The following is a 20,159-nucleotide window of genomic DNA, read 5'->3' as shown; positions in this document are numbered from 1 at the left end:
ATGTGAAATTAAAAGGCAGAAGTATATTCCTAGTCATCTAAAAATGCAAACCTTGTCAGGGTATCCAAATATTCTTGAGTAATCTAAAGAGACACGAGTAAAACTGTTAATCTGCCTCTATTATCTTTTAAGACTTTGTATAACTTATTCTTAAAAATACGTGGTGATATCAGTGACATTTGAGTGAGAACCACATCAAGCACCAGTAACAATAGTTTTTCTTTACAACTTAAAAAAAATATTGTCAAGGTCATGTACAGAGGGTTTACAGTTACATACATATGGCAGTGAGTACATTTCTTGTCAAACTTGTTACCTCCTCCCTCATTTTTTCTCCCACTTTCCCTCCTCCCCACCTGCCCCCTGAGTTGTACAGTTGGTTTAACTATTTTATAGTTGTTTCATGAACCTATGCATGTTGTGGATTAGACTTTTGAGCTGGAGAACCATCTTTGTACTTGGAAATGTTTGGAATGTGCCTTTGGCAGCTCTGTAACAGGAGGTAAGAGCCATCTCAGATATGAGGATGTGTGGGTTAGCATCCTAACCCAGCTACTTTCTATAACATTGGATAAAGTCTCATTTTGTTTTTTTTCCTCTTAGAACATACTGTCTTTGAAAGTAACTCTCATCATAGGATTGGGCTCCTGAAGAGGTTACTAAAAAATAGAGTTTTAAAATCATTCCCATAATCCTAGTTACTCAGGAAGCTGAGATTTAAGGATAACATTTCAAAGTCAGCCAGGGCACAAGAGTCCCCATGAGACTCTTACCTCCAATAAATTACTCAAAAAATCATCATCAAATGTAGAAGGAGAAATTCATAAAAGAAGCAAGTAATTATCACTGTACACTGTAGCCAAAATTAAAGATTATCCTCTTAAAACTAGTCAAACTGTGACATTAAATATACTAAGATATCTTCCATATAATAGTTGTACTAAAAATATTTCCTGAAAATATGGTTGGCTAAAAGAATAAAATATGAAACCAGGGTTATGGAACAAAATAACTTATTAAAATCTAATATGTTTGTAACTGAACTAGGTTCATTTTGATGAAGTAAGAAACATAAGTTTTAGGCTGCTTTTTCACTGTGCTTTCAATGAATTGAAGAGAAAGACCATATCCCTTACAGGTACAGGAACCAAGTTTTATACCTAACAGGCTCCAAATAAGACTCAAGAATTCATTAAGTGACTGAATGGGATAATCTGAAATAATTAGAAATGATAGTAACAATTATTGTACTATCAGAGTGAAAGTTGGTGATATAAAATTCATGAGGTAAATAATACTGCAAAGAACATGATTCTACTGGTACCTTTAGTTCATTGAAATATCATTTACCATAGCTAAAGTATGGAACCAACCCAGATGCCCCTCAGTAGACAGGTAGATCAAGAGATTGTGGTATACATATAAAATGGAATTCTATGCTTCTATCAGAAAGAATGACTTTGCCACATTCATAAGGAAATGGAAACACTTGGGAAAATCCTACTAAATGAAGTGAACCAGATCCAAAGAAACATGGGCTTTATGGTTTCCTTCATTGGTAACAATTAGTATATATCTAGGACAGTCCTAGCAGATGATCACAGTAGCTCAGTTGCTATGTACATATGATCATATAAGATGATGCTAAATGAAAAAAATCTTCAAGATATGGAAACAAGTGGATTATCATTATTGTTATTTTTAATGTACTATATGAAAATATTTCCTTTTGTTTATCTTCACTGTGATTTAACCCCTGTTGCCACTATATTTGATCTTGGTGCTCTGAGTATTCTATACATGTTTGTCTGAATTAGGGAAGGAAAGGGTGACATTAAAATGATGAGACAAAGTGTAAAAGGAGAACCAATGCAACAGCAATACATACAAGGCAATATAGTAATATGTTGTAAATTAACTGTACAACTCTGGGGAACAGGGAATAGGGGAGGAGGGAAGGTGGGAGAAAAATGAGGGAGAGGGTAACAAGTTTGACAAGAAATGTACTCACTACCTTATGTAACTGTAACCCCTCTGCACATCACTTTGATAATAAAAATTTTAAAAAGAAAGGAAAAATCCATGAGGACTGAAGCAGTTCAGAAAGTAGACTCAAGCCAAGAATGACACAATGTGACAATGTAAGCCTTTCACCCCCAATACCGTTGGACATTTGAATAATGTATACCCAAGCTTCAGCCTGGAAAATCTGTCTGCATATAATTTAAAAGCTTTAGAGCTAATTCTAAAATTCAGTCAGCATATGGATCTCTGTTAATGGTTGTGAAAAGAGAGATGAAGTTACAGTTGTATCTGTGAGCTTTGGTGTTAGATAGGCCCAGACTGAACCCATAGTTCAAAAATGGATAATAGTTCTATTTTCATAGATCACTCATGAAGGCCTCAGGCACCAAAAACCACATGGTAAAAGAAGAGCTTAGTTAACACCAGTAGGAAATTAGGACAGAGACAGGAAGATAAATGTGCCCTACAGTGAGCAAAAGTCACATGCTTCATGAGTTTCTAAGACCGTTGTCCTCAAGAAATAAATCTTTCAAAAGCCCCTAATAGAAACTCCCTGTGGATAAGTAAGCCACATTCTTACACATCCTTTGCCTTACCCACAGCTACTACTACTAAAAAAAAAACTCCCCTCAAAACTGATTCTACCAACTCAGAAATGAAACTAGTAATGTGTAAGCCACTGTGGGTAAACTAACAAATGACCCTCTTGAAAGTTTTCTTAGTGTTTCTGAATGTTCATATTAGAAGCAGAAGTGAATTAAAATCCCATGAGAAAAAGCTATATGAAAATAGGAAGTACTGAGAATGAAAGCCACAGACATTTTATAAGAATTTGTCCCTTCAAATTATCTTGGTAAATTTATTTGTTCAAAAATAACTGAAAATGCTACGCCTGTAGATGAAAATTAGCTACATAGCAGCATGTGTTAGTACTGACATTCTTCAAATAGGAAACAATCATTCATAGTATAAATAGAGTAAAATGAACTAAAAAATGGTCTAGAAGGAAGAATTGACATGTAATTGTCTTTTTTGTAAATTGTTTTTCATTATTTTCCTGAAGCTACTATATTAATTTGCCAGACTAGCTTTCAAACTGTTCTCTAGATATCATTGGAGTAAATAGTCCTATGATATATGTGTATTATGTATACTTCTGTACATTTGTTGCCACAAGAACTCTGGTGAATAGAATAGATATATAATGCTCCCTGCACAGTAGAGAAGGTGAATATGGACAGAATATAACCACCCCAAGAAAATGTGCCTGGCTGAGCAATAACCATGATGAGCTAAATACAACATTCCTGAGGTTCATCCAATAGCATTTCATTTTGGACAATAAAATTCATTCTGGAAGTCACTGGTCTTTTCTAATTACATTAAGTAAAAATTATTTCTTTATCTTTCTTTTACTTAATATAGTACTAGTGAACCAAATTCATTCTTTTTATAGAATGATGTATGACTTAGACTCTGATACACATTACTTTAAAATAAATAAATAATAGTTCTCATTTCCAGTATCTGTGGGGCTCTGATTTTAGACTCAAGATTAAATATTTTAGAGACATTGTGTACTTTCTATCTGTCTTAGGCTTCTTATTTATAAAAAACAATTTATACTTTTATATTTGTCAGGACTTTACTATGTAAGAATTCACATAATGTCCTCAACACACTAGATTTCAATGTTATTTACATGTTATTGTTTTGAAAATAACTGTATATAATAAGTGTGTTTTATTTATTTAAATCCATATTATAATCAAAGATACTCTAAAATTTCAAATTGATAACAGAAAACACAGTTTGAATAGAAATATTTAAAATCGGAAAGGTAACATAAAATTCATACATATTTTGAAGCTAGACCACTTGATTTAAACTCATTCAAAAGTAAAGAAAAATTAGAAGTCAAGAAATTAGAGTCAAGAAAAATTAGAAGGAAAACTATAACTTATGATTGGCGATAGTAAAGGTTAAAACCAACTAGACATTTTCATTGCGACAGAGCAATGCTGAGGAAAGTAGAACTGAGTGGAAATTCTACAAATGCATCTTGGTACACAAAGAACTTTGATTGTCTTTGCATATTTCTATATATTCCCAGTTGTTTACAAGTCCCTGAGACCAATTGAAAAACGGAGGGTTCACTCTCCTGCACAGACTTGGTATTACTATCTGTAATATGGAGGTCAGATCTGGGCAGCGAAAGAGGGCAAAAGCTGACTCCATCTCCACTATCTCCCCAGCCCCCTCTGCTCAGAGGCCCAGGAAGATTCCCTCTTCTTGTAAACAATAATGTCCCTACCACCTCACCCCATTCCCCCGCAACCCCATCCATGGGCCAGTTCTTGATGGGCGTGCCTGGATTCCTACAGGAAGGGAAGCCCCATCCCCAGGTAATGGAAGTTCCTGTACCCCAAGAGACAGAGGTGGGCACATGGCCTATAGGGTACTGAACCTGTCTGTCAAGTGCTTGGAACTGGGAGCTTCTTGAGACCCTGCCCCTTGACCTGAACCTATTTAGGGGTAGGCCAGCTCAGGCGCCATGCCACATGTTCCAGTCTTGTGTCTGGCGTCCCCATGGAGTCCCAGTTCAGCTCTCCATTGGAGCTGAATTCATTTGTTGGTACTTGGAAATCCTCCGGAAGTAAGTCTCTGTGCCACTATCCTGTTCTATGTTTTTCTGAAACCTGGAACCTGTCCATCCGGAATTTCCCCAATAAATTCATCTTTTTACTTGAGACTGTCTCTGAGTGGTGGACCCTTGGAGGGATGGGGGATTCCCGCCCCCCCCCCCCCCCGCCACGCCATTACATTTTGCCAGATCTGACCTCCATATTACACTATCCTGACACAGGATAACTGATTTCATTCCAATATGTAGACAGTGATTCCACTCTACACCAGCACAGCTGAATAGAGTATCCTGTATCGATGGAAAGGTCTTTAAAATCTGCCCTATTAGACAACCAATAATAGTCTTTAGCTATTGAACCTATCAAATAGGATTATTATGAATAGAATTTACTTTTAAGTTTTATTTATTGTCAATTCATTAACTATTAAATATTCACACGATCCTAATGGGAATTGTCCTGGATGGTCCTGCTTTATGTTCTAAGCTCCTCTAGGCAGGTTCAAATCTGCGTACACAGGTCCCTAAGATGTTGCCTGAGAGAGAACGGCTTTTGTTTATCCAAGCCATATAAATTCTGTGGAGACATTTGACAGGAGGGTTGTTTACACCCTGATGTTCACCTCCACATCAAATGACTGAAGACCCATGTATGCTGAGAGGCAGCAGAAGCCACTGCTAGGGGTGAGGTGGCACAGGGGCAGGAGTGTGGCTCTATGACAGCTGCTTCCTACAAAGTAGGCAGAAGCTGGCTTGGTCTTGGTCATACATCCTTGCAAAACTTTAATGTGCAAGATCCTCAGAGAATTGCTTTTGATATAACAGTAAAAAAAAAAAGCAGCAAAACAGAAATATGTACACATTAATTTACCCGTTTCACATAAACTGTAGCTTGCTGAAAGCAACATTCCCAGCTTTTCATGTAGAGAAATACATCTTTGAGGTAACATATTTAAATAAACACCAGTCTCCAAAAAGGAGAACATCAGATGCAGGGGTCAACAGCCACAAATGGGGGAGGGGTGGTGAACAGCATTTTGTAAAAAACAAAAAATCTTTCTAGCAATAGATTATTTGAATTAGACCTGCATAATTTTGAACAAAGTCAAAATAAAATGTTCAATAAGCAGCATTCTGGCATGGATGCTTGGGGCATAAATCATTAGTGTAACTTTCAGCTCTCAAACTGCCCTATGCTGTCTGAGGAAAGCTACTCAACTTCTCTGGGCCTTTTATGTGCAAAAAGAAAGGAAGTGTCTTATTGTGTAAATGTGGTTTGGGGCTGGAATGGGCTCCCAAAAAGTGGGAACAGTGATGAATTTTCTCTCTTTATGTCCTTCCCACACTATCACAACTCAAGGCTAGAGAACAAATAGCTGGAAGAAGATTCTAGCTATTTGTAAATATGATAGAAGATTCAACATAATTCCAATCAATTGAGGAAATAGAGTATGGAAAATTCAAACACAAAAGGGAGAACAGCAATAGACTCTAGGGAGATGAGAAAAGCCACTAGTCACACACCTGCTCTTTGCTCTATCACCACCTCTGAAATCAGTACTTTCTACAGAGAATTCAGAGCTGCCCAAATAGGAGACATGTTTCAAATTCTCTTTTCTCACAATGGGATTTCCTAGTGTTTGTTTTTCAGATAGTTGCAAGCATTAGCAGAAGGGTGAAAAAAGAATTTACACATGAATGAGGTAAAAAAAAGATAAACCTCAACATCATTTTTTCTAGTAGGAAGACAAGTTATCTTATCAGTGTCCAGAATCATCTACATTTTTCAGTCGCCTTATATAGCCCTTTGGCCTATTCTGAATTCCAACTCAGAACATGCATTTGAGTATTTGTATCTTTTATTTTTCACTAGAGTCATGCGTTCAACTGCCTTCTTTCTTTTCTTTTCTTTCTTTTTTTTTTTCTGCCTCCCATTCTGTTTGGGTGACCTCTTAGCTTCATTATCTTCCCTCTTAGTAGTCCTTAGAGATGTCTGATTGAGGATGTGGCAAGTCACACATTGGAGACAAAGAGAACTATTAAACAGAGTGCTGAATATAAGTGCAGTAGTAACACACAGATCAAATCTATGCTCATAACAACATTTCCTAAAGTCATACAGTTTGGGGATTTCTTTTGTTCACATTTGGTTATGATTTTAATTTGCAGCAATCATAAAATGCATTTCCTCCTCTTTCTTTGTTTCCTGAGGTGAGTACTGAATTTTACAGTGAAACATAAAATCTTCTTTGTATGTTAGCTTGGTTATTCCAGTAAAAGTTTTGAAACTAAAAGAAAGGTTTTTGTTTTGTTTTGTTTTGCTAAAGTTACAACTTTATCTAGTGAGGAATGGTTTTTGGTATGTTACTCAGACATAATAGCAGCTGATACAATGACTAGTTAAAGAATCATGTTTTTATTTTTGTTATAGGAAGCAATTAATATGTAAATATGAAGAACACTAATACTTCACTCAAGGTTTGAAATATTGCCCAGATTATCACTGAGAGTGGGCAGCATACTGATCAGTCCTTGGGGAAATGTGATACAGTTTTGAAATTATTATTAGAGAAACAAGATTTGTAAATATTACCAATAATGCGGTTTTCTTCAGTGAGTCATCTGTTCTCACCATTCTTCTCTTCAGATATTGTTTCTCTATTGGTTCACTTTCATTTATTTTGAGATCTTCTCTCGTATTCTCCCAAGTTCATACCAGTTCCATGTCTATACATATTTTTATTTATGTATGTATGTATCCAGAGACATTCAATTCAGGAAAGGCCTATAGGATGAAAAAAAGACTAAAATTAATTGTAAGGGGAAGAAGAGCCCCAAAGAAGGCTTTCATTCACAATGCTGTATTTTTGCTCTGTTTTTCCTGTTTTTTTACTATTTGGACAAATTCCAAGTCCAAGCCTTCCTACACAATAGCTCCGCAAGTAAAGCTATTTTATAGTTGGTTTTTCTCCTTTACAATTTCATGCTTTGGTGCAATATTTCTGGACACTTAACCTCTAACTCCTTCTCAACAGGAGTCTCTTTCTTTATTAAGAGTAACAAAGCCAAGAGGGAAGCAGGTGTTCAAAGCCTCAGTGGTCACAACTAGAAAAAGAAGAAAGAAAGAAAAAAAAAAAACAACACCAAGAATCTTCATTCTCCAACTACATAGAATTCAATCTTTTATTTTAACAAATGTCTTTCTAGGTATTATATTTAATTTGCTTAACTATGAGGGCATGTGACAGTCTTGCCAGAAAATTTCTGCCACAGTCTGCTTTTTCTTGTTCTTGCTAATGAGAGGAAAGCCCAGCACAGCACAGCACAATCATTTGGCACAGCTCATGCCCTGACCCAGGGGTAATGGGCCTTACTAGGATGAGGACAAAGGGGCCTGGAAGAGCTTCTTCATTAGTCCTTTAAACCATCCTGTATAATTATACTCTGTAGGAATCCCTGGACCAATAATCAAATGTCCAATTTTGAGATGTTATTTTTAAAATTTGGGATATTTCTAAAAGTACATTGTGGTATAAATAACTTTGTAATACCATGAATCCACTGCTTTTCTTTTCTACTTGGATGTAAAAGGATCTGAAATGATCAATGGAAATAATTAAACTTTTGATGTGATAAATTAGTGAAATTAATTTGTTAATTATTGTGAGATACTGAAGTATTAGTGCTCTACATTCAGATAGGAAAAGACTGAAGAAAATTCTTTAGAAGTTTCAAGATCTGCATTGTAAATAGCTAAAATCATTTTGTTTATTAAAAATCAGCTTGAAATTTTATATTCATCAAGAACAGAAACATTTCTCAAATGAGTTTGTGCTTCTAATGTCATTTTAAAATCACCTTGAATTGCTAATATCCTATGAAAGTTGAAAATTTGCACATTTGCACATATTGTTGCTGCATATATTGTTTACTGGGTAAACTTCCAGAAAGAACTATTTGGTGATATTCACTAAAGTTTAAAAAACATAAAATTTGACTCAGAAATTCTACTTGTAGACATTTATTTACCTTAAATTTGGAACAGGTTCTTGTAAAAATAAAAGTGATGTGATGTATGTATATGATATTTGTGCATATTATAACACTAAGGATTAGAAACAACTCACGTGTCATTGATAGAAAACATGATTTGTTAACACAAAATGCAAAGTGACATTATTATTAGAATTAGTAATCTAAGTAGTAAAAAAATGCTCATAAAGTAATATGTTCATTAAAATTTTAACAATAACCAATAGATATCAAGCAGTAGTAATTTAGTAACATTAAGCATATGACTTCATATGATTCTTGTAACATTCCATATATATGGAGTATATATATTATATAATATTATTTATTTGTCTCATTTTAAAAATAAGAAAATAGATTTATGGAAACTTCCTATAATAAGTAAAATGGAATTTAATTAGGCAGTTATTACTGGGATACTATATTTCTAAATAATTCTGAATCTGGATTATTGTGTAAATTGAAGATTAATATATTAGGTTAATTTTTAAAGAAACACTTTATTCTCAAATTCAGGGAGAATTTTCAAGCTATAGTTTAATTTTGCCTTACCAAGTATTCTTTTAATTAACAATGGAAATATGCAGCGATTTAACATTTTACAACAGATACACTTACTGCTACTTTCAGACAAGTTTTAGTATCACAATAACGTCAATTATAGAAGTTGTGGTTGTGTGATTATACTGAATGGTGCCTAGTAGTCCAGGGAAATACACTTTGGTACAGCCTGTAATTTGAGCTGCACTTACTTTATTCTAGAAAAGCTGTCGTAACAGAGCCACTGAGTACTGAGTAATGATCTTACCTTGGGTTCAGAGTCAGATACAATGGGAACTGGCTGTACTAGACTTACACAAATGAATATATAGGCAGACTAAAGCATATGGAGTACCTTGAAGTTTTCCTTTAAAAGATACTAGTGACTATAGAAATTAGTCACATTTGTGATAGTTTTCATTCTTTTGTCTAAATGATATCTTAGTGGAAATGAGTTGAGATTCGGAAAGAAGGCAAGCAGAAATCCACTGATCTAGGAAGTAGCCATCATGTCAGGTTAGAATATGATTATTTTACTCAGATTTCAAAGACTTGAAATTAGAAATTTTGTAATTGCTTGCAGAAAGACCTTTTACTAATTGTTCAAGATGCTTGGAAGACTAGTCCTAATGATTACTGGGGATTATTCAACCCTTTGCTCTCCTCTATCACAAATATGCACACATATGTGTGTGTGCATGTGTGTGTGTGTGTGTGTGCTTAAGAGTTATTTAAATTTAGAGCTGGAAAAAAAGAATTATTTTTGTATTTCTTATGTTAAAACAAATAATCTAAAACTAGACTCTATTAATTGTGAAATAATTAACTGTTTAGAAATACCGTTTCTGCAAATGTGATTTTTATTAGATAAACTTTAGGATCATTATTATGCAGCTCAATTCTGGATTTTGTTTTTTGTGAAGCAACACAATGTAATGGCTCTAAATACATCTTTTGAGATTGTATCTGTGTTTGAGTCATAATTATCTCACTATCTCTGTGGTTATGACAACATAAAGTAATTACTGTTCAAATATCTAGGTTTTAAAAGAAGAAATGGCATAATATAAACTTAATTTCATAAGGTAATGTAGTAATTAATTTGTTTGGCAGTCATGAAGCAGTTAGAATAACCAATGACAATCAGTATTAACTACCAATATTATAGGTTTTAGTTTATGGAAATTACATCTATGCAAATATAGCTATGGAAAATCCTTGATGATAAAAAGTTCAGCATTAACCATTAATTGCTCTGACTAAAATTTCTCTTTCACGATCAGACTAGCTTGTTTTATTTAATCTGAGTTGCTGCTCAATTATCTAATGACTGATAGATGAATATTTAAAGTACAAGTCTTCATACACTTAGTTAACAAAATCATATAAAAATCTAGGCTTGTGTCATCAAAATGGAAGACATATTAAGAACGTATTACCTTTCAGCCACTACACACATAATTCATTTAATCTTCACAACAGCCTTTTGATATTCTCTTATTATCAATTTTATGAATAAATAAGCTGAAACAAAAATATTACATAACTTGCTGAATATTCAGAGCTAGCAAATATTGAAATTAAATCACAGAAAATTTAACTTCTACAGTTTTAAAACTTACATAGTATTTCTAAATGTGTGAGATACATAAAATTTAAGATAATTTGGGTGGTAGGTAAATTTTCTAAAACCCTGACATACATTTTTTATTATCTTTAAGTAGCTGTACAAAGGAATTGCCACTTAACAAAGCAGTTTGTGAATACAATACATCTCAATCAAGTGCACCTCTTTCAACATTTTCACCCATCCTTCCTAATATTCTTTCTCTCCCTTTTCTTCACTTCATTCATCTACCATTTGTACACTTTTTAAAGCAAATTTACATTTAAACCTATTATTAAAAATATTTAGGGCTGGGAATATGGCCTAGTGGCAAGAGTGCTTGCCTCCTACACATGAAGCTCTTGGTTGGATTCCCCAGCACCATATATATGGAAAATGGCCAGAAGGGGTGCTGTGACTCAGGTGTCAGAGTGCTAGCCTTGAGCGGGAAGAAGCCAGGGATGGTGCTCAGGCCCTGAGTCCAAGGCCCAGGACTGGCAAAAAAAAAAAAAAAAAATTATATATGGGATGAGTTAAGTTAGTCCATTGAGCAATCTACCTGAAACAGGTAACATGAGTATCATGGTTATACTCAGAGACAGCTATCAATACCTTCATTGGTTAAGTTACTAGGATGGTAGCATAATGTAGATTGTCTGGTCACTAAAATATTTCTGTGTGTTGAATTTTTATGTCATTAGGTTGTTCTATGTAGTGATGTGCCTTCATTATCCTCTTATAATGATGTCTCAACTACTTGCAAATATATACTCAAATATAAATTCCAATTATATCATTGCCATAGATGCCTTTCCTTAAGTTTATCATGAATCATTACCTTATAAATGAGTCCTTTAAAACATAATGATAAAGATATTGGTGGAAATGAAGGTGCTAGAATTATTGCAATGAAATCAATCACATGCTTTCAGAATAGTAACACCAAACTGATAAATCACCTGAAGCCATCTGTTGATGTTAGGAAAGCGCCAGCTGCAAAGAAAGCGAAAGATCATGCAAATTCACATCCTGTGAACTTTGGATTTTAGTGGACTTCTAATGAGTTTAAACTTCTTCATCAGGTCTAACGTGTTTGGGAACATGCAATGTCCTATTAGGAAACCATTAAGATGACTAGGAAATGTGCAAGATTACTATGAGAAGTATTGAATTCAAGGTCTGGAATTTCAGTTACAGAAGATTTGTATATAATATTGATTTTAGTTGGCAAAGTTAGTGCTGCTCTAATAATTGGTGAGTACTTATTAAATCAGCTTCTCAATAGAAATGTAAGACAAAAGCAATGGGAAAGAATCTGACAGAACAACTCTGCCAAATACAATGACAGATAGGGTTCAAATCTAATGAAGTTCCCAATATTCACTGGAGACTAAGTTGAATTTCTGACAGTGGTGTTTCAGCAAATCTTACAGTGTGTGTTCAAAATGAGCTAAACAAAGGAGCCCAAGAGGACATATTGCTTGGACAATCTGCTTTAGTTCTCACAACTGCAAGATATATTGTAAAGTTATTGATAACTTGAAGATAAACATTGATGCGAGTGATGTGTTGGGCTATGCACAGATGGTGTAAAGGCAATGGTATTCAATAAGAATGACTCACTCCACATATTCAAGCTGTTGCACTGGAAACAGGATTCCACTGTTTCACACATGCTGGAAGTCCTTACCACTAGGGACTTTTTTATTTAAGAGAAGAATCTAAATAAAACATAGATTATCAAACACACTAAGGAAAAATAAAACTCAATTCCCCAGTTTTTTTTCTCAGCTTCGCAGAAATATCAGCATTGCTTACCAACAATTACTGCTTTCTGTTTTAACTTGGAGAAAAATATATGCCTTTAACTTACAAATACAAAATTTGAATTGGCTTTGCAACCTCACATGCAGAAGATATGTCTTTGAATGAGCTTATCATTTCAAAGTAAACAAATTTCCATGACCCTACATAAAATAATAATGAGCATGATCATTAAACATGTGAATCCATGTGGTGTCATGACTATAGTGAGTAGGTTAATCTGAATGACTTTATAAAACTCTATTCAAAGGAAGTCCACTAAAATAATCTAAAACTTTCAAATAGTTATTTGATATGAATATCTCCATACATAATATGCCAGGAGAATAATTTTGGTGAATGAGTAAGCACTACATTTCTGATGACTTGGTGAATACTACCAAATATCAAATATGCTTGACACCTACCTATTTAAATAAATTCTGCAAATGAGTTCTTCCAAATGTATGTTAGGCTAATTGAGGAATTTTAAGGAATTACGATCTGTGAAGTAGCTCAAATAGTGTCAATTTTAGGTTATATGGAAGGGTTATTTAGGAGTTTACACATATGGTCAGTTTTCAGAAATGTGTCCAGATACTTCAAATGTGATATTCTCTCTTTGTGATTAGAGAATTCATGATATAATTATTAACTAAATCTTAATAATACTGCTCAAGTAACTCTATGGCTGTAAATATTTATCTGTGGGTCCTCTCAAAGCATGATAGAGAACAATAGTACTTATAACAACATTAATATAACAATAATAATAACAATAATATAACAAAATCATAATTACTTCTTTCTTTATACTTTTGCTTCACAAGTACTTATGTTTTTCCTATATTAATGGTATAATAGTTGTAATTCCATCATAGATTGTAGCAAACTTATTAACAGGTTAAAGAACCTGCTCCATTGAGAATACTGAACTTGCAGTTCTGAAATGTATAATGTGATTTTAATATTGTTTTCCATGCTTTCTATTTGCAATTTCAGGATCACTTTTCAACTGTTCTCTTTCAACCACTCTGCATATGTTTACATGTGTATCTTGTGCATCATTTCACACAGAACCTGAATTTTTATTCTGGATCAAATTTTAGTAATTTTCTTCAATTATTAATATATCATACATCTCACTCTTTTCCTCATTGTCATGTAATTTTATTGCATCTTGGTTTCTTTGTTTCATTTGCCTTTAACTTTACTATTAAATGCTTGGTTTCTTTTTTAGTAATCTTAAATTACAAGGTTTTGCATTCAAAATTTTCAACTGTTAATTTAAAAACTCATATATATTTATTTTCTAAGATATTGGCTTGTAAAATATTGCTGTTCTTGTGATCTCATGGCATCCCATAGTCTCAGGATACTAATGTCATATGCTCCTCTTCCCATTATTCGCCATTCAAATACATAATTCTAACATACAAAAAAACTTTCTACTCTTGGCCACATATCTATCTTCTGAAAGTGCTTCATCTCTTGCCACAATAATGAGCATATAGAAAGAAATGGCAATGCCAACTGCTACTATTTCTCACCTCTCTGGGCTCTAGGTTCTTTCCCAAGTCTGTCCATGTTCTGTCTTTATCTTAGTTCTCATTCTTCCCAATCTGTTTTCTTTTTTTAAAATAGTTAATGGGTTTGCTAAAATGTATTTCATTGATTTTTATACTCAATTCAACACTCACTGAAGAAGCTTGGTAATGTCATTTCATTTGACTACCTCATTGCTATATTAACCCATATTTTCCTTAAGTTTTTTGTTTATTAATTCTGGGTCCTAGTGTTGACAACACCAGTAAGGTCCTTAGTGCACACAGCCAACCTGAGAACAATTTGAGAAGGTAGTCACTAAGGAACTTTCATGGAGATAAAATAACAGGTGAAATCTTGTTAAACGTAGATTTCCACAGGGACAAAGAAAATCCAGCATTCTCTCTCTTCCTCATGTTCACTCTCCAACTGTATGTAGCTCCCCACATTCTCTAACATGCTAAGTGTGTCCTATTTCTGTATATTTTTTTATATTTTTTTGCTAGTCCTGGGGCTTGGACTAAGGGCCTGAGCCCTGTCCCTGGCTTCTTTTTTGCTCAAAGCTAGCACTCTACCACTTGAGCCACAGATCACTTCTAGCTTTTTCTATATATGTGGTGATGAGGAATCAAACACAGGGCTTCATGTACATGATGCAAGAACTCTACCACTAGGCATATTACCAGCCCCTACTTCTGTATTTTTATGCATATGATTTCCACTTTTTGGATTCTCTTCTGCTTCAGTGTTCACTGTGCAATGTGTGTGTGTGTGTGTGTGTGTGTGTGTGTGTGTGTGTGCTTATTTACTCCGCTCACAGGCAGCTCAAGCAGTCTGCATTCTCTGCTTTCTAGTTACTCTGCCTTGCTAGTTACTACTGCTCCTGCTCAATCCATAGAATCATCTTGTACTCTGTGAAATACCCTCAAATGTTATATGCATAACATCTTATTCTAATCATTTATTTAAATATGCTTCTTTTCCAGTTCACTGGCAGTTGGCATACAAGCTCTGGCTAATATGAATGCCCTATACTTGCTCATGATGTGATACACAGAGAACCCTAATACACTGTTGGAAGGAATGTAAACTTGTCAAACAACTTTGGAAAAAATTAAACATATAACTTGTCACCCAGCAATTCAACTTCTGAGCATTTATCCAGAAGCTTACAAACCAGAAGAACAACGTTTATTGAAGCACTATTCACCATAATAAAGGTATGAAATCACCCCAGATGCCACTCAGTGAACAAGTGGATCAAGAAGTATACACATGGAACTTTACTCATCACTTTAAAAAAGTGTTACTGTATCATTTGTAAAGAAATGCAAAGATGTGGGGGGAAAAAAACACCTATGTTAGGTGAAATAGGTCAGGCCAAGAAAGACATGTGTACATAATTCCCCTTAATATATGGAAGCTAGATTTAGCTTATAAACTTAAAAGTAAATATTTTTGGTGGTATGCAAGCATAAACAAATATGGTAGATTCAAGTGAGAGCTCAAATAGTATTATTCCTCAGAAAGGTTAAAGTCAAAGTTGAACAAAATAAACAACAAGAAGCAAATGCTTGAAAGGGATAAAGTGGGGTCAAGGATAAAAGGGTAGATGAATGAAAAATTGAGAGTGAGTGCAGTTAAGAATTCAATGTGGGTCATCTACCCAACAGATTGCAAGCAAGACCACACTAAAGCCACCAGCACAACTATGTTCATCACAGAACAATTTGTCATCACTAAATTTGTCATCACTAAAATATATACCTAGATGCCCTTCAGTAGATGAGTGGATCAAGGAAATGTGGTACATATACACAATGGAATTCTATGCCTCCATCAGAAGGAATGACACTGCCCCATTTGTGAGGAAATGGAAGGAATTGGAAAAATTCATACTAAGTGAAGCGAGCCAGACCCAAAGAAATATGGAATCTATGGTTTCCCTCATAGAGAACAATTAGTACATGTCTATGATTGTCCTAGAAAAGATCATAATAGTTTAAGAGCTATGCCCATATGAACACATAAGATGATGCTAAGTGAAATGAACTTCAAGTTATAGAAACAAATGGTGCATCACTATGGTAGCTGTTTTCAACATGCCATGTGAAATTGCGTCCTTCTTTTTCATACTCCCTTCCCATGGTTTTACCCCTGATATCACTGCAACTGTTTTTAGAACTCTGGATATTGTACATATGTGTATTGGGACTAGGAAACGGAATGGGAATACCAAAATGGAGAGACAAAGGATAAAAAGACAAACCAATGCAACAGCAATACTTAAAAAACAATATGGTGTAAACCAAATGTACAACTCTTGGGGGGGAGAAGTAAATAGGGAGGGGGAGAGGGGAAGAGGAAGAGATAACAAGTTGGATAAGAAATGTACTTACTGAATTACATATGAAACTGTAACCGCTCTTTACTTCACTTTGACAATAAAGGAAAAAGAATTCAATGTGTATCCTACAAAGTTAAGAAGCATATGAGAAGGAGAGGGTTAGGGAGGGATGAGTCAGAATATTGAAAGGGGTGACATTGATCATCAAGATTCATTACATTCCTAAACTGTTATGTTAAATGGCAACTCCCTCGTACAACTATTTAAAGGTAATTTTTAACATTAAAAAGATCTTAATATTTTCTATGTTCAGGGGTGATATTTGTAATTACTAGCTGCCACAATGAGTGGAAATGGCCAGTGAGAATAGCTGTTCAACTGTTAGTCAGGAGCATCATTTCAGTGACTCTTAGCCCTTCAAAGACAGCCTTATTTTCATCACATGACTTCTTTCTTTATTGTGTTGATCTTTGTAGACCTGATGAAAAATAATAAGCAAATTTTGTATTGTTTAATATATAATTTTTCAAAACCTAATATATTTAAATATCTCTAGTCTACATGCTTACTTGTCGTTTACACCATGTCAAACTCAATGAAATCTTACCAGATCTTCATATTATCATATCTTCCAAATTACTTTTGAAAGCATTTTTTACCTTCTAAAGGGAGGATTTTGACACTCCCCAGGTAATTCTCTATCATATAAAGTGCTTTTATATTGCCTCTGACAAACCAGCTGGATCACTGAGAATAGTGAAACTATAAGCCTTTTATTGAAGATTATTTGTGCAGCAGCCAAAACTATCTTAACCCTTGACAATGTTAAATAAAACCCACTCACTGAGAATTTATGTTCCACACTATGCAAAGCAAGAAATCAATCAATAAGTTTAGGGGTATGCATGAATGCAGTCAGGAAATAATTCCATTGGCCCAAGACAGTGTCTCTTTGTGGTTTTCTGGATTTAAGAATGTTCCTTTTCTTCCAAAGACACATGCTAACCGAGGTTAAGTTGAAACTAAAGTGATATTTTCCATGATCCCCAAAGAAATATACACATATACAGATAAACATTTTACTCATCATTTTGTCACACCTTTTAGAATTCCCTCATGTAAGACCACACGTTTCCTGAAATTCTAGTGAATCTTTAGGAAGTATTTACAACAATTCAGTGCCCCCATAGAATAAAAGAGAGCATTTAATGTGGCAGACCATGATGGAGGGGTGGCAATAAAAGAGAAAGCACAGCTTGAAGTACAGTATAACCAAGTGACTTACACCTCCCTGCTGAAGGCAGCAGACTTGCAGTTAAGGAACTGCTAATCTGTTCTACTGTTTTTTAATCAGATGTTGGCATTATCTGCCACTAATTGCTTTTTCATTTCCACTTGTAATTATTCCATTGCATGTTTGTAGTGAGAAGCTGAAAATGAGGCAGATCACTGAGAAAGAATTAATTGTTAATGAATAATCATCAGTAGGAAGCCAATTTCATTATCTTCAAAGAGGTAGCCCGAGATTAACCACTAGCTGGGGTGCTCCTACTTTCTGTGCATGACTGTAAAGTAATCACAAATAATCACGCCCTCCAACTTCATCAATTATTTTCTATTATGTGGATTGATACCCATTTTTGTCTTTGTTGTTTAATTATAATGGCAGTATTCATGCTGGGGAGTGCTAATTGGAAGGTGTTACATTCAGTGGGCTCTAGGCCTAATTATTAGAGCATCTTCTTCATTAGCACATGATCCTACAAGGGTTGCATGGTAGGAGTGACTCATCTTTCCCAGTTATAAGAATCTCATATAAGGAAACTCATGCACATCCTTATGCCAAATAACACAGAAAATCTTATTTTTGGTCAAAGTTGTGTAGCAACCAATGGAGACATTCTGTTTAAATAATTCTATTATTTAACCTAATATAAGCCTCTGAACACAAAGCCTGTATCCAGCCCTAGATGTTGCCCAGGACTGTTGATGAGCTTTTTGCTCCTGCTTTGTTTCTGCCATTTACCAATATTCAATTTTCAGAATAGCTTACTTGGGCTCCAGGATCATTACAACTCTTGGAGGAGCTTTGCCAGCTTTAAATAGACATATTATGAGATGAGTTTGAAAGTGAGGATGATAGAGTCCTGATGTCTATTGCCTCATTGGTTGAGTGATGTCATCCTACCCAGACATGGGGAGACAATAAGCATCTACTCTTACTTCAGATTTGTGTGAGTCAGTGTAGATTCTCAAGATGCCTAAGTATTGGTTCACCAAGGCTCTCAACAATGCAGTAAAATTTCCTGCTAACTGACCTGCTGTGTCCCCTGGAAGTCTTCTTGTAGCACAAAACTCCTTATCTTGCATACAAAGGTACATCCATATGTCTTCCATTTCTATGGTGTTCTGCAGTTCCTTGATTAGGGTGACTGAACAGATTTGTTGCTGATCTGAAAAGGGTTTCCTGTAGTTTTAAAAAAATTTCTCCCAGGCATCTAAGGACTCTATTTCTGGCAAAACTACAGATAAAGGAAGGCATGTGGCAATATCAAGCTTGATGGATTTCAGAAACAGATCCAGGAGAACAAATTGAAAATGGATAGAAATATTGGAAAAGAAATAGAAATGTGCACTTGGGTCCTTCTTTACCAAGAATGTTGACTGTGTGAGTTACCATATATTATTAAACAGCATGGAGCCTAAGTTCCCTCATTAGATTGTTATAAAGAGTAATTAGATATATGGCTCTCTATATAAAGGCTAAATATTAGGCCTGCCACAGGTTGTTTGCTGGAAATGAATTGGAACCTTCTAAGAAATATGTAACATCAACTGGTGCAAACCCTGTAAAGTTGCTGACTGTGGAGTAGTTATACCTCACCTACACAGTGAGTCAGCTCCTCTCTCCTGATGTAGGTGCCACCTGTAGATATAGCTTATGTGGTTATCAAGAATAGGGAAGAGAGATGAGGCAGAGACTTACTGGCTATCATATTTCCATATTCCTGAATTCAGTCACTTGCTTCCAATGGAGTAGCTGAGATGGGTGCTCTTCTCTATGCTCAGGAAGAGGATGTATCTAGGAAATAGTATTGTGACAGCTGCAGGGTAGAGGGTACAGTAATCATGAGACTTGATTTAGCAAGAGTTTTCAGAGAATGTATAGAGATGATTGGGAGAAAGGACAAGACTAGAATGCCCCTTAGGGGAATATCAAAGAAGAAAGAAACTATTGAAGCATAAACACAGGGTAGATGCTAAGTAGAAACTGTCAGTCGAAAAAGATAAAATTTCCAGACTGACAAGTAATGCATGGAGACACATTGCAATGTATGAGGAAGATTGAATTTGGATGATGAGAACAGAGAAAGCATTGCAAGTACTATGCTATTATAAATAGACCAGGTTATAGCTGAAAGTCGAATTATCCTCAGGAAAAATACAGCATGGAGAAGAGGAAACCACACCTACAACAGACCTACAGGTTTAATGTCCAACCTGAAAGAAGATTCAAACATCTCCTAAGACCTACTGATAGTCACCAATCTGTGTTTCAGTTTGCTTCTTGATGTTTTCTGTTAATGTTATGTTGTAGTGATGATGAAATTTGACCA

This window comes from Perognathus longimembris, chromosome 4 (assembly GCF_023159225.1).
Source record: "Perognathus longimembris pacificus isolate PPM17 chromosome 4, ASM2315922v1, whole genome shotgun sequence".
NCBI lineage: Eukaryota > Metazoa > Chordata > Mammalia > Rodentia > Heteromyidae > Perognathus > Perognathus longimembris.
The sequence above is the reverse complement of the archived record's forward strand: the minus strand, read 5'-3'. Positions refer to the sequence as shown.